This window comes from Periplaneta americana, chromosome 14, assembly GCF_040183065.1.
Source record: "Periplaneta americana isolate PAMFEO1 chromosome 14, P.americana_PAMFEO1_priV1, whole genome shotgun sequence".
Taxonomy (NCBI): Eukaryota; Metazoa; Arthropoda; class Insecta; order Blattodea; family Blattidae; genus Periplaneta; species Periplaneta americana.
Window position 1 is genome coordinate 129,053,865 of NC_091130.1, and position 12,766 is coordinate 129,066,630.

At 32.8% G+C, this 12,766-nt stretch overlaps 1 long non-coding RNA gene across 1 annotated transcript in view; it reads left to right on the plus strand.

The window, feature by feature from the left end:
- The window catches only part of LOC138713739 (uncharacterized), a 39,757-nt gene extending 27,186 nt beyond the window's left edge, over nucleotides 1-12,571 (plus strand). The window contains exon 2 of the long non-coding RNA XR_011335980.1: nucleotides 7,214-12,571. This is a non-coding gene — a long non-coding RNA (uncharacterized lncRNA). The remainder of the gene's footprint in view (nucleotides 1-7,213) is intronic.
- Nucleotides 12,572-12,766: the final 195 nt, after the last annotated feature.

A 12,766-nucleotide genomic window follows, 5' to 3' on the forward strand; every position in this document is an offset into this window, starting at 1 on the left:
TAACTTAGGTTACATATTTCATTTATAAATTTCAGATGTTTCATTTTAGGTTGTCTCTTCTTTATACATAAGTCAATACTTCATGATTTAATGATATTAAACAATTCATAACATGAACCAATTCCGTTTATTAAACTTGAGGTACGAAAAAAAAACATGGTTTGGTGACTCAGGTTACACATATAACCACTATTTTAAAAAGTCTCAAATTTGAATGGTGTGAGCAATATTCACAGATCGTTTATGTCTCTTCAGATACAGATAAAGTTAAAGAACTTAATGACAGAAAAGTTTAGTGCCTAATCTCTCATAAACAGTAACATTAACTTACCTTTTATATATCCATATTTGTGAACATTAATTTTGTCAATTGCACACATAAAGAAACAGGAACAGTTATAACAAAAGAATGATGTCATGATTGAAATAAAATGTTTTCAACATATTTTAACATATTACCAATCTAACAAAATCAAAACTTCATCAAATTATTACATTTAATTGTTTTACTATAATGTCACTATTTTCATGGAGTGACTCTGGCCAATATTTATCTAGAGCAGAATATATTGTTACATTGAAGCGGTGGCATGCATTCAGTGTAAGCTAGGTATGATGTGCCTACCCAGCTATTTTAATATTAACAGTAGTGTTTAAAGGTATTACTAGCTTGAAAAGCTAATAAATATCCATTTTTTAAAATATAAATTACCCTTTCTTTTAAATCTAATCTAACTTTGCGTTGTCTTCCGGCAATGCAATAAGCTCTGATGTACAGCCAGCCTTCGGAACCGTGATCATGCAGCTAGCCAGTTCTCTGTGTGCCACATCCTGGCCCCGCAACAAACTTTCTCTTGTCTCATTGGCTTCTGGCATATGCAACCATTTGGTTCATTATGTCGATCTAGTAGATGCTAGTCAGGTGCGCTTTTGGCGGTGATTTCTAATTCCAAGAGTATTGATATACAAAAATGGAAGGGAATAATGTTTCATTGTTGATACAAAAACATAAATTGAAGGGTAAGTGTCATATGATGACTTAAAATAAATGCATAATAGAGGAAATCCTGAAAAAGTCGTTTGAGTGCTGATCTTTCAGTGAAAAATCGTAATTGTAACTGTGGGAAAGCCTACGCCAGAGTTCACGGACATGAAATTCAAACATAAAGGGGTGGGATATTTTCGATATTTTAATATAAATTAATATGAAAAAAATTATTCGTGACAAATATCCTCATGAACTAGCTACACATCTGAAATTTAAGCGGCTCTTCAAAGCATTCTCTGAACTGTACAAGTTGACATCATTTTTGTTCATACCGAGCACATTAGCATCGGTCGAAAGATCCTTAAATGAATGAAATCACTTGAACGATTGACTCAAGGGTAAGAAAGATTGACCAACCTAGCCTTGATGTCAATAGAGAAGAAGAAGCTACAAAAACTCAAAATTCTCCAGCATTTTACAGTGATGTTATGAATGGGTTTATGAAGCAAGAGGAAAGAATGGAGTTTTCCTTCAAGTAAACAAGATATGATTTCTTTAAAATTTTGTGTTATTTTTTATTAGTTTTGTGCTCGTCGAAATCTGCTAGAATGATATAATGAACGTAATACATATTATGCTTCTAAAGCTGGGTTATAAAACATTGACGGGTAGTAATGACATTAAGTTATCTCTAAAAGAAGAACTTACCCTAAGGCAGCAGACACCGCACACCACTGCATTGAAGATTGACTTCAGCATTTCCAAGAAATTATATTAGCATAAAAAAACCTTTGACAAAGCATCTGCTGTATCTCTGTACATATAATTTGCTTCCCGAACTCGAATTTGTTTCACCTCTATTATTTACAGGTTAATTTATCCTGAAGATTGAAAACTACATGTAGGAATTTTCATTTAAAAATAACCACAGTTTCTTTGAAACTTTTAAGCGAAACCAGTACAAATAATGATTAGTTTGTAACTTTTTATTTTATTTTTTATTTTTTTTTTATCCTTACACAAACTATATTTCGAAGGCAGCACAAGCTATAATATGTTATCAAGAAACTTCCCTTCACAGAAGCAATTTTTGCTGGACCTGTTGTCATAAAATGCAGTCTATATATTATGTTACTTCTACAAGAACTCTGGCTTTATTTTATATTTCAGCCGATATGGGAATGACATCATGTTAAAGAAGTGTGAACAATCTTGTGTTGATAAAGTAAACTTTGTACATTTTTTATTGTCTTACAATTGTGAAGTTTAGTCAACTCCGGTTATAACGAACCTCGCGGATCAGCACATTTCGTTCACTAAAACCGAAGTGTTTGTTTTTATACTACTGACGTTGCTATTCATACAGTATTAATGTCTGCATGGGATAGACCACGTTCAATATTACTAATAATGTTCACTTTATCTTCCAACATAAACAATTTACACTTCGACATTCCGATGTTCACAATTCAAAACTTGAATCTAATCTGACCATGCAGACAGTAGGTACTGACTGACTTTTCTCCCCCTCCCACTAGCTTTGGAATTTTCCCCAGTTAACTTTTACAAAATGAGAAAGGGAGGATAATGTAGGCTAATCCTGCTTGTACTTACTTTGATAACCACTCTACTCCTTTTTATAAAGGAAAACACTTTCTCTTCCTAATTCTTCTAATAGCATCTTTTAAAGGAATCAGAACTAATCCTTCTTTTATTCTTCACTGTGTACACTGTTATCTTTAATATGTTTCAAGCTGTCCAGGAAACTTAACAAATTCTTTCCTTGTCTTTGAATGCACTTAAGGAGTAGCATGTTTAAAATTTTGTTCTGAATATTTTCTTGAAAGTTTGTATGAGAAAGTTTTCGTAAATTGCCATTTTAATCTTTTTAAAATTACAATATTTTCTTGGAAGTTCCAGTTTTTAAGTTCACTACAACCGAAGTTGAGGGTTCACTATAAATGGAAATAGGCCTAGTAATGTACTTTTTAATATATGCGGGTAGAGACCTATGATTTAGGTTCCTTATAGCCAAATGTTCACTATAATCCAGAGTTGACTATAGTTGTGTATTTTCAAGAGAAAAAGAATACAGTAGTGGCAAAAAAACCGGACTGACCCATGTAGCTGATATCAGAGCCTTGTTCTCGCCGGAGCACTATAGACTGGTAACTAAGACTTTCGTGGTTTGAATCCTGCTAGGGAAGAAAACTTTTTTGAGTACCTTATTCAAATTTATTCCCAATACTTTTCGATTGCTGGTAAAATTCATGTTCTGAAAATAATAAGTTAATTAAGTAGTAAAATATTGCTGCAATCAAAAAGTATTGGGAATAAATTTGAATAAGGAACAAAAAAAAGTTTCCTTCCCAGGCAGGATTGGAACCACGAAAGTCTTAGTTACCAGTCTATCATGCTCTGGAGTGAGTGAACAAGGCTCTGAAATCAGCTACAAGGTCGGTCCAGTTTTTTTTTTTTGTCACTACTGTACAAAAAGATGATTACCGGTTTGGAAAATTCTTTAATCCTAACTGTAGTTAGGTTTTTGTTTGATGATCGATCTCAGAGTTACAAATTAATGTGTACAGTACTTGGGTAATTATTTTAACAAAGAATGCAATATGGTTTACAAAATACGTCAAAGAACTACACTCTACTTTGGCACAGTGTTGAGGCTTAGCAAAGAAAATTACTCTTTATAAGAAGGTGTTGGAAAAGAACCATATTTGTGTTCTCTTCCCGTAATTGTGAAATAGTAATTCCTAATTTAAATAGGAGTATGCATTTGGTGAAGCATTACGTAAAATTTTCTCAATGAAGTTTCTCTCTTTCTCTGTGTTTGTGAGTGCACACATGCATGAGAGTCTTATTTGTTGAACATATGATTCTATAATGCTAAAAGCTTGAGCTTGAGTGTTAGAAAAGTCGAGTGCAGTCAGTTTTGCAAGTGAGACAGTTAAATATTTATGAAGACGTGATTGCTAGCACTGTCTCAATGGAAGTCTCATTTGATCCTAGTGATCCAAGACCTGTATATAAAAAAGATTATCCAGTTTAGAATTTGGTAACTGTATGTGGGTTCAGTGGGCCTGATTACTTCAGTAAGGGCCGGTATTATAAACGCTGTTTAAGCTTTTCGTTCTGCTTCATATTATAAACCTTAACTACCAGTTAATCTTGAGTTAACTTGAGTTTAACTTGATCGGCAGTTCTCTGCTGTTAAACTGCAGTTCAAGGCTCATCAGTGAAAGATGGCGGTTCCCGCAATACACATGGATATTGCAGATGTTTTCCAAGAACTTATGAGTGACGATATGTGAGTGATCAGTATTACTGAACGACCACGACGGCCAAGAATTTTTCGAAATAGAGTGCACCACTTTGAAATATACATAAATGAACATAATTTTTAAAGCAGATTGAGGTTTTCAAAGCAGACAGTCCTAACCTTAAGAATTAGACTTATAGTCCTAACCTTGTTTTGAAAAATTGAAACTCAGATACAACATGCAACAGAAAAATGAGAAAGTGCGAAAATATGTGTTTTTAGGGTTTGAATTTAAAGATAATTTGAAAAGATAAATGATTTTTTTTTTTTTTTTAAACATTCTGTTGAATCTCTGCATTGGTTACTAGTTGCGCTGCGCTATTTTTCCTCTGGTAATAGGCATACTGAAAACGATGGAAGATTCGGAGGTGTCCATAAATCTACTATAAACCTATTGCGCATTGTACTGTGTGTGGCAGACAGTCTCCTGGTAAGATTTACTATGGGGCCTGATTTATAAACACACTAATAATATTACCTAATTTTACTAGACTCGTAAAAATAATTGTATTGTTTGACTGAATTTTGTGTCATAAATATTCCTAATAACACATAAAATACGCACACTAATATTATTACTTTATTACTCAGTTGATTCTGTATGGAGTTATGTTGCGAATGATCATGCAAAATTTAGTTTGGCTGCATTGTGTTTGGGAGTATAACGTTGGTAGCCAGCGTTAAGAAACTATTTGAGGTTAAGTCTGACAAGCATACTGAAGTACGCAGTATTGGTCCTCTTTAGGCTTTATTATGATACTCTCTCTGATATCGAAGAACAAAGATGTTTCTTAATGAAGATTCTCCACGAGTGTCGGCTATTTTAAATCAATAATATAATTAAACAGTTGCGATGTTCTTCTTTTCTTTCCTAGCAGTAATACCAATCGTATTCCACTATGGTTTAACTTAACCGAGACTCTGTAATACGACATGTTGAGTTAAAGTCATGGTTAGGCTTAACTTAGGGCTAACATAATCTTAGATTACCTGTATTTATAAAACCAGGCCTAAAAGATACGAAATGTTTAGCACTGCAATGTTATCACTAATACACTGACATTTTTTTGGATTGAGTTACTTAAAGATCAAGGGTTTTATACAATGATTATTTCAGTGATTTATATATCTTCTCACCATTCGTGAGCTGCCACAAGGGACAAAGAGTACTTAACCATAGAAATTTTTACAAGTTCATGAAAAACCATTAATTTTGTTTTAACAATGAAATTCTTACAAGTACAGAGCTGCAAATAATTTTTTTTGAGATTAGTGGAAATATACCTATTTTTAGAAAGGTGTTACAAAAAAGTAAAGAATGCTACTGAACTTAGTTTGATTTCGAATATAGGTGCTTCTTCAGGAGAGCAATTGATTCTTTCAATGCAGCTAAGGTTACATTCGGAATAATAGGTGTAGGTATTCCAAGCCTCTTAAACACATCTTTCATGAAGAGAGTAGTGGTACCTCTTGCTCCAACCAGAAGTCAGATTACTTCAAGCTCCTTTAGCTGGTATTTTTTGAGGTAATAGGGAATGGTAGGATTGTAGATATTCTTTTTTTCATTATCGACTTCTGCTGGCTGCACCAGAATTATTGTGGTTCAATAATATATGGGAGTAAAATATTTCGTTAGAGCTTGTTAGACAATGGAAAACAGAAATCTCTGGGTAATTTAAGGACTGTTTCCTATAAAGACAATATACTTCATCAGTTGTATTAGATTGTACAGAGACTTTAATATTGGATTGTGTTTTTTTTTTTTTTTTTTTTTTTTTGCTACCTTGTTATAGTGGTTATAGTGTACTAGTATGTGATGTGTGTTGGTGTATATACATTGTCCGCAACTTTCCAAAAATTTTTGAACTGATGTGCTATTTTAGGCTTTCACAGGAATTTAATTGTGATCAGGTTTTTCAATTTCAGAATTAATTTCTTTAGTTTTTCGGAACTATCTTGTGACTAAAGGATTGTGTTGGTCACCACCTGGAAGGTTCTGATACCTAACAAAATGACCTTTATTTATTTATTTTTTTTTTATACTTTAGAACTAACTTAATTTTTGGATCATCTGTGCAGCGTTCTGTTCAGGCATAATGAGCTCAACTCTAGATATCTATCAGTAGAACCGCAAAGTTACTAAAAATTCGAGAAATGGAATTTCACGTTTTAAAAAGCAAAAAAACTTCATAACAATTTTGAAAGTTTACTAATAACCTACCTGTATTTTGTGTTACATGCTATGTATTTAATTCTTTCATAATGAGCTGATCTCAGAAATAATTCTGAATATTCTGTGATGTATGTTGTTTATGTGCCTTTTTCCTACAGTGGAATTAAATCAACAGTTGACATGTGACATTTGAAGGCACCAAGGGTTTTCATAGGAACATCCTTTCCCCTCTCTTTGTGACCAATCTGATGTTGTTGCTCCTACTGCGCCCTCTTCTCCATGTACAATCTATAGTGAGGGGAAAGGATGTTGCCTTGTAAACCCTTGGACATCATCAAATGCTCGAAGTCGGTTATTGTTTTAATCGAACTATAGTCTTGTTAATTTACTGTATTTTGTGTAAATTGTGATTTTAATACTTTGTCAGTAGTTCTAACACATTTGCTATATCCTTTCTTTATTTTCTTTACACTTTGTTTTTAGTTCGTTTTATAAGTCAAATGTCTGTTTTTGTCGTAACAGTGTATGAAATATAATCTCCTTCACTTTAAATAATATATTTATATTCAGTTACGTGATGCGATCTTCTTTAATACTTCCTTTCTTATTATTCATTTGTGGTAAGTGTATTTATGTGTTGGCAGAAATTTCTTTTCTGCCTTAGGTTTGTAAGTTGTAATTCGTTTGTATCAGAACAGACACTAATATAATTTCTCTTTTGCAGGTTGTGATTGGGACATGATTGGACCAGAAACTTCTGCTCATACAACTGCAATTCCATCTCTGTTACTGGAATCCATTGTAACATCTACAAAAATTTCTGTAATGCCATCAAACTCATCCCGAAATAACAGTAATGAGACATCAACAGCTGGTGATACACCATTGAGAACAAGCATGTATGCCAACAATGTGTCTCCTGTTCGACACTCCACTACAGCGAGGTTTGATAGAAATGAAATCATACCATTCTCAGCGAGGGCAAATTATTCAACAAGTTTTATGTCGTCTGCTTTAGGAACCCTATCACGCAAGTCACGAATGACAGCACGGAACATAGAGACGTATATACCTGATTTGGAGAGGTCTAGTTTAGTTAGGTCAGCCTTGCCATCACGAGTTCTAAATTGTGAGCAGTGTGGACGTAGTTATGCTTGTGAATATACTCTTAAACGGCATTTAAGACTCGAATGTGGTAAAGAGGCAACCCTGCAATGTCCACTATGCTCAAGGAGAACAAAACATAAACATAGTTTATTGCGTCACATAAATAAATTCCATCCTGGTACTCCCATTTAATTTTTGTTCGTTATCTTATCTTTGAATTAGCTGTTTATGGTACTTAATACTGTGTTAATTTTCTTTTACATGTTCATAATATATTAATTGGAATTTAGTTTTCATTAATTCACGTGTTTTTGGTAGGACAATAAATTAGAAAATTCATTTATAATTAGGAGATTTTAACCTCATTTTCTCCTCATTTAGGTAACATTTTCGGAACTGTTATGCTTAAACTGCAAGTATTTGTATAAAATCATTACTACAGTGTGATCAGTTTTGCATTCTACTGAATGTTTTGCCTTTGGGCAAGCATGCCACTTGTTAGCCAGGTCTTGGTGATGAGTGCTAGAGTAAAACAATAAAACAAAACTAACCATACAACAATACACAAACAAATTTACGCCGCTCTTTATCCGGTAGCCATTTAGCCGGGTCTCGGTGATTAGCAGGAGGGTAAAACAATAAAACAAACCAACCATACAACAATACACAAATTTTCGCCACTCTTTATTTGGTTAGCCAGTTAGCCGGGTCTCGGTGATTAGCAGGAGGGTAAAACAATAAAACAAACCAACCATATAAAAATACACAAACAAATTTAAGAGGTTCATTCCTTATCAAATTATCAAGTGAGATGTTGAAACTGCCCACCTTCATTCTCCACATATTTTTCGCATCTTTTTAGAAAATTATCACTCACTGTAGTTTATTTGAGAATTTCAGCATATTTGCATGTTTAATTCCTTTGAGTTCTTGTATGATGTGCAGGTTCGTCTTGTACACAGCATTTTTAAATTTACCCCAGAGATAATAATCGCGGCTGTTAGGTCGTGGGACTGAGGGGCTGAAAATCCCTACTAATAACTCTCTCTTGTGGAAACACATTGTGAATTTCTCTCACGGAAATATTTGCAGTGTGGGCAGTGGTAGAGACCTGTTAACAAAATGTATGACCATGCTCCCTGTCGGTTAATTCGCTGAAAAAAAAGGGGTTAGTATGGTATTCACATAAGTAATAGAATCAACTGTATTCTCAAAAAAATTGATGCTATGATTCTTTCACCTCTGATAGTGCACCATACACCGATTTTGTCATCATAAAGGGACACTTCATGTATTGTTTTGAGTACACACATAACCATGGAAATGGAACCAGGCCTTGTAACAAATGTTCAGCTACTATTACTACTGCTGCTTTTTCTTTTTCTTCTTCTTCTTATTCTGATAGATTGCATTGAAATTATTACGATTAAAACCATTGTCTTCTCTAAAACCTCTCTCCATGTAAAAGCTGTTTTCGTATCTTCTTCCTTGTTTGAATCAAACCAAGTTTTATGTTCCTTTCTGTTGTATCCATTTTCCCTAAAATAAAATTGTTATGAAATTATTTAACTTTGTTTTCTCATTGTTGGTGCTTAGGAGACCTTCACTTCAGTCACTATATACTTACAGTTTCTTCTGTTTCCTCGTCATAAGTAGAAGGCAGATTTATATGCACTAAAAGTCAAATATGCGTATACATATGCACTTGAAAACCAGGAAGTATGCATTAAAAATAACAAAATATGCACCGTAAAAAAACTTATTTTATTTTAAGCAGTTTACTATTATTGATGGTTTTTTTTTTTATAATATTGAGACACCATGACTCGTTAAAGTTGCGTGTGTTTCAACCCAGTGCTTAAGCGATACACTTCTGGAGTACTTTTCATTAGACATTGTTGATAAAACTGAAATTCAAATTTAATAATTTTCTTGTGGCTAACCTTTTTTAAAATAGAATGCATTCTACACACTTTCGAAGTTTCTCTAATTTGTCACTATACATACATACGTAGCATTCTCCAATCTTTCCTATTTTCTGGCTTCCTCTTAGTCTCCTATGTTCTATATATCTTAATGTCGTCCATCATCTGATATCTTCTTCTGTCCTGCACTCTTGTCACTATAATGAAATTAAATATTCGGCAGTAGAAAACAGAAAATTGTATTACCGTGTCTATTATTATTGACAGATAGTGAAATTCGAGTGTAATGAGCGCAAAAAAAGTCTTACCAACACTTGCTCTAACAGCTTGCTCTCTTCTCATGACAGCTGTCAAAATCTTATGCAGTGCAATGTAGATAATAAGGTAGCTTTTTGTTTTGATTATCTAGTATTTTAATCTCAGCTTTCACCCCTTATACCATCCCAATAATACTTTTGCACAGAATCAGCATTGCATTTAATAAATGGAGTGCTTTGTTAATTGGCGCGGAATTGTCCACAATGATTCGCTTTTTTATGAAGTTGAAGATATTCTTGTTATCAACAAAGCTGCAGGAATGGTGGTACATCCAGGGTTTCGAAACGAAAAAAGAACTTTAAAACAGTGCACTGTGTGCTTGTTATCTATTGCAATAAATAAAATATAACTGTAGTAATGTGTTTCACTGGCTTCTTTTTCTTCTGTATTCCTTTTTTTTTTTTATTTTCCGCACACTAAAGTTTGCTTTAAGCACAAGATTGCTAAAAAAAATAACAAAATATGCTTTTATGAGTATATGCACTAAAAGTTGAAATATGCATTAGCCTGTTAAATACGAATATGCACTATAACTTCTTGACCTTTGGTTACAAATAACTTGAAATGCATTTATGTAATGATAGCATATGATTTGCAGCTAAAGAATAAAACATGCAAATAAGCTAAAATCCGCCTCCTAGTCATAAGTTAGATATATTTCGTTATTCGACCATATTATAATAATTACACTTTCATCTTATAATGATTTAGTTTTAAACTAGTTCTTTTACAATTTTTCATTTTCTTCTGATTTATTATTAGTTCATTTATTCATATGTCCTTTTATCCATGGTCCAGATTCCTTTAAGTAAATGATGGTTAGAGCTATATTTTGCACCTCTAAACATTTTTACATCTAATACTTTTCCTCAACTAATTTGCTTGGGGGATAGGAGAGGCCAGCTGCACCCTGAACCTGGAGGTCCAGGGAATTTTTTTTATCGATGTTTTCTACCTCTGACAAAACAAATGTCAGACTGAAAGGCAGCAAATGTCCGTACTATAGACAGGGCCCTTACTGAGCACTCTCTCTCACCCTTAATAAATTCAGCGTGGAACTAGATCACACAACACTAATTACAGCTGTAAACATTTCTAATGAACCTCTACAACACATAATTAGGTACTGAGGGGGACCATTGTGTTTATAAACATCTTGTTAATGAGTTAAAAGATCAAAATTTAATTTTTGATATATCCATTTATACCTCATTTTTCTTTTATTAAATTATCACAAATTCTAACAACTAATGGTGACCTCAGATTAAATTGAAACGACCCCTTTACGTTAATTTAGATCAGTAAAAGGATTTGTATAAGAGTCTTAATATTTCTAAGAAAATAATATTAAGTAGATGCAAAATTCTTCAGTTATTTTGTGTGAGAATATGTTCCTGTTTATTTATAGACAATTTGGAATAATCCTGTAATTTGGTTGAGTGAATTGTTGTACTCTTCACTGAATTTAGCAATCTCTTTTTTCCAATAGCTCATTTCTTTCATTATTGTTTCCAAAAGGTTATGGCAGCTGATGATGGACTAGATAGTGAACTTTCAGAATTTATGACGGTTTTGTTCACTATCTCCACAAGTTCTGTGTCAATATCAATTGGAAACTACAAGCATTGCGCATTCTATCAATACAAATTAACTCTGCAAATACTATTTAGAAATTTCAACAGACATTATTTAAACAATTTTATTATAGCTGGCTAATTGCATGCTTCTCACATAACTGTCAGAATTACAGCAAGTATCTTTCCACGTGTAGTGTTCTATCTGTTGTTAAGTGGTGGTAAATTGAGTGAATTTTAGTTTGTATAAGAGTTGAGCATGAGACTTTCAAAAGACTTCCTTCGTATAAATTTTGTGATGGTTTTCATATGAAGTGTTCACACTCCAGAAAAATGTGTTAAGTGGGTAAAGTGCAGAGTATTTTGATTATTATACCATTTTTGCAGTTACATCTAAAGAAAAAAGTACATTTGTGCCTAATATTACTCTGTTTTTGGCTGTGAATGTTCATTGTACTGTATAACTTTGGAAAAAAAAAATTGTTGTCTTCAAGAATGAATGTGGAGTGGATGTTGAAAGTACAAAGTAACTTTTAAGTGACATAACGTGTTTGTGATAGATTATTTGCAAATGAATGATTTACTTTTGACATTTTCTTTAGAAAGTTAGATCTAAAATTAAAAGTTTTGAAGTAGAGTGTTCTTGAAAAATCTGTTAGTAATAAACCGTTCATCAGTACGTAATTACATTGTTCTTTGTTCGTATAAATTACAAATATTGTGTAAATCTTTGCCGTTTAATAAAATTCTGAATTGCTCTCATTAATTTCCTAATTTACAAAGTATAGAAAACTTAGGTTAATGTTATAAACGATCATTGTTGGAATATTGATGGGTGGTATAAATTTTCAGCATATTTTATTTGTACGGTATATATTATTTAAATACTGTAAGTATTTCTCTTAAATATAAATTTAAAATGCAATCACATCTTCTATTTGGGTATAATTTCATGAAAAGATAATTAAGTTTGTTAGTTTCTTGCCTTCTTGGTTAGAATGATTGTCAGGGAGATGTATTAAAAGAAAAAGTCATCTTCTTGATGTCTGTTGCATACAGCTAGATATACTTACAGACATCATTTTTGCAAGTTATGTATATATACATACATATAGTGATGTAGTGGGCAGTCGACATTAAATTTTGTCATTGACATGATTAATCTTGTCTGATTTATTGATTGATTATTTATTTAGAAATGTTTTCTACAGAACAGAACTTTTCCTACAGCCAATTAACAATTCTGTTTTTCCATAAATTCCTATTCTCTCTGTCTTTTTCGGTCAACCCTGTATAATCCATACTTGTTCAGAGCCCATCAATTTGTTTCTTAGATCGCAACCGGATTTCGCT